At 33.0% G+C, this 3,943-nt stretch overlaps 1 protein-coding gene across 3 annotated transcripts in view; it reads left to right on the top strand.

The window, feature by feature from the left end:
- Positions 1-3,943, top strand: part of LOC109533970 (protein timeless homolog) — a 362,432-nt gene that overhangs the window by 308,869 nt on the left and 49,620 nt on the right. The window lies entirely within an intron of this gene.

Raw genomic sequence — 3,943 nt, 5'->3', positions numbered from 1 at the left:
CTATGTTACTGTAGCATTTCCCCTGAACTAATCGCATATCAGCAAATTCGTGAAAAGAAATTCAAAGTAAGTCACAGTTTGACAAATTATTGTTAAGATTGACAAGATCTACCTGTAACTATCTGTTAATGACAAAAAACGTCATTGCCGCTGTGCCTTTTCATCAAAAAATTGTAGAAGAGAACTTTTTTGATATCAGAAATTTTCCTAATTTGAAGCAAAGATCGTAATTTTTCTTTTTGAATGCTTAAGTATTCTAATATGCTACCAATTAAACCATTTCAAAATAATGCTTAATAACAAAGTTGAAAGTCGATCTTCAACTGTTAATATCTTCTAGAAATTTTCGAAAAACAAATTTCAATATTTTTCTCGTACTCCCCAAGTGAGCCTCCATCACCCGTTAAAAGGAATGACGCCAATTTTGAATCACCCTGTATATCGTCTCTCTCGGTTGAAAACGATCTCGTACTTGGCGAAGCATGAGCTAGCTGAGTATCGACATGAGTATCGTTTATAAATACGGGCCTTAAACTCTCAGCCGTTGACTTGACAAACTGAATATTAATAACAAACATTATATTTTCCTGGATTTTTGGGAAACATTTAGTAAGTTATTGGGTATAGTCGAAATTTGGTCAGGTGCGTTTGATGCACACAATTTATTTATTGTTATAGTGCAAACAATTCACCTTAGGCCAAGTGTTTTATCAGCATTTTTTGTTTTTGACTGTAATTTGTATAACAGAGAACGTCTAATAAAGACTAAAATATTTCATGCATTCTTTACAAATTACTTCTTTAATTGAAATAATAATTTATTGGGATTAAGCGGTCATTGACACGTTGGGCTAACCGAACCCATGTAGAAGATAACTAAATAAGCGGTAGGTAAATGGCTCAGTTTGAGTTAATTGCGAAATAACGATAATAATTATTTAATAATTTGTCATTTGCAGACAGCTCAAAACCGCTCTGAATTACCAGCATCACGAATCATAGATCATCAATTTTACTAAAATTTAAAGGGCACTGGCTCAAATGTTTCATGTTAAAGATCCGAAGTGGCATATTAAACGGGCAATAAATTTGTGAAATCAGTGTTTCGTATAAGATAGCGCCCTTTTATAGTGTCCCTACAGTGTAATACAAAATGCCTTAGTGATGCGAACTTCCGTTATGAAAGTATTCCTTCTTGTACCCTATACTGTAATTTAAGGCAGAAAGAGTTAACCGAAATTTGGTTGTAAATGAGAAATGTTGTGAATTTATTGCAAGTAACTTTACTGCTTTAGAATGAAAGGGAAATCGAATTAGGTGATGTAGGTATGTCTTTGGTGACGTTATTTTTATAATTTGGCGCTTTAAAAATCAACAAAACACACCTTTAAATATGTTTTTATTTAATTGATAAAAATTACTAAAAATTTGAGAAGGAACATAAAATGAGAAAATTTGAGATGAATCAAAAATAAACTATCTTAATTTTCTTTATTACTGATGAATGGTTCTCAATTATGAAATTAAAAAAAAATATATTTTCCGAAAATTGGAACAATTATAAGGGTAAAGTTTCAATTTGAATTCAAAGTTTTTGGTTTTCCCAAAACAGTTATCTACGAAACAAACTTTTTTATTTAAAAAGGCATAAACTGTTTGATTTTGTGAGTTAGCCAATTTAAAATTGATGTCTTATTCATTCATAATCCAGAAGGATCCCTTGCCTGTGCTTGTCAAATTTATTCCGCAGCTTATTACACAGGGATGGGCTGAATCACATACAAAGGATTTAAGATTATGTCGTATATTTATATAGCGTGCATTAGACGTTATGCAAAATAAAATAAATTCGTCATATAAATCTGTCTCTAAAACTCTTCTTCGGGAAAAGAATAACCGCTTTAAAAAATTTGATTTTCCTGTAAACTACATACAGTAGGTAAATTTCTATCCAGCTTGCAGGAAAAAATCACACAATGTCAGCTACATGTAGCTCAAATATGTTTCTTGTTGGACATTGTTAATCGTAAAGCCGCTCTTCTTATAAACGACCACGCTGTGTTAGATTATGTCTTCGAATCCAAGAAATCGTGATTTACAATCTAAGACACAATCTGGATCCCTCGACTTGGACAATTTTGATCACTTAAAGCAACACTTTTTTGACGTAGGTGGTCAGAGACGAACAGGAACACCTCAAGTTGAAACTCGTATTTTAAACTCCATTGAGAATAATCCAAATCATAATATCAGATCAATAGTGCTCAGGAAAATGTTCTACACAGTTTAGTGCACAGGAACTTCATCCGTTTCATTATCCGACGGTTTACACTTTAAGTGAAGAAGATCCTTTCGCGCGTGTGCATAAATGTGAAAAAGAATCGTTGATCTCCATAATGCCGATACATATTTTCTAAGTTTACTATTCATCGACGAAGTGGGATTTAAGCATGACGGTTTAATGAATCTACATAATGATCATCAATGCGATTATGTGAATCATTATGCCACTGCAGAAAGTAAAAAAAGTTTCAGAATAAGTTCCCTATTAATGTCTCGTATAGTAGGAGACTATTTAATTGAGCCGTTTTTGGGCTTCTAGAGGCAGTAGTAAGGACAAGTGCCTATTCTTTTGCAAGATGTGCCCCTTCGAGTTAGAAATGTTCTGTGGTTATTACAAGATGGAGCTCCCCCACGTTATCGCGCAGCTGTTATGAGATTCTTGGATGAAACATATCTTGAAAATGGATACGACGGTGTGGCTTTGTAGAGTGTGCTCCCAGATGTCCTGATTTAAATCCCATGGATTTTTTTCTTTTGGGGCTATCTAAAATCGTTACTGGAGTTATACCACACGTCAGTACGCAACCCTCCAAAATTGATACACATAATTATTGACAAGTGTGAAGAAATTAAACAGAAGTATCGAATCTTTTATAAGGTTTGTAGCCATTTTCTGAGAAGGCTTAGTTTGTGAATTGAGGAGGATAGACAGCACTGAAAGTTTGCTGTGAACATTTAAAAAACTGTGTTACAAAACCCAATAATACTAACTACTTTAAGTATTTAATAAATAATAATCAATTCTCAGTGCTTTTGTTTAAATGACAATTTCTGTCAAAACCTTGGAAATAATTCATGTGCGTTACTACCGACGCCGTAAAGACAATTTTAAAAGTCGATTTTTTCGAAAACGGCTTGTTTAAGAAAGATCTGATAATTAAACCTTTTCTACGTAATTTTGAACGCTCTTTGGTTTTTCGAAATCCTTTACAACAAAAAAGTGGAAAATAAAAAATGTTCAAGTTTTTAAGTAAATTACAGGGGTTAAATGAACCCCTTAGAATTAACGGATAAATCAGAACGTTTCAACAATAATACATATGATCATAGGTAATAAGTGTGCCAAATTTTTAAACAATCGGGTAACCAACAAAAAGGCAATTAAAGAAAATTATTTTAAAAATCTAATTTTAACTTCCTGTACATGCGTTATTATTGAGTTTTCGCAAAAGTGTTTTAGGAACTTTGTCACACTCATTTTTGCTGTCGAGGTGCCTTGTTGTTGAAGTGTTGGTCGCATCTTTTTCAGGCACTCTGTGTATAATTGAACGCATCGATTGATTATATAGCATTTTTCATTAGAAACACCAATGGTCATCATGAAATATAAAAAAGTGGAATTTTAGTTTCTAATGACATTGGAAACGTCGATGTTATTTTCTTCGGGTCTGTTAAATTAAATTATTTTTCAAACGTCCAGTGTGTACTTGCATTTATAAACTTTGCAAGCGTACGAAAATAAAGCGAGTGGTTCCTGAAAATTCGACTTCTTTCAATACAACGGAAAGAAATAGTACATTTACATTACTAAGCTGCTTTCATGCCAGACTTGTTTATGCTACCTGTTAACCTACCAACTCAGCATGCTATTAGAAGTCTA

The sequence above is a fragment of the Dendroctonus ponderosae genome, unplaced genomic scaffold, assembly GCF_020466585.1.
Source record: "Dendroctonus ponderosae isolate FM_Combo_2020 unplaced genomic scaffold, Dpon_F_20191213v2 Dpon_F_20191213_1, whole genome shotgun sequence".
Taxonomy (NCBI): domain Eukaryota; kingdom Metazoa; phylum Arthropoda; class Insecta; order Coleoptera; family Curculionidae; genus Dendroctonus; species Dendroctonus ponderosae.
Note: the sequence above shows the minus strand (reverse complement) of the source record. Positions and strands in the feature narration are given on the sequence as shown.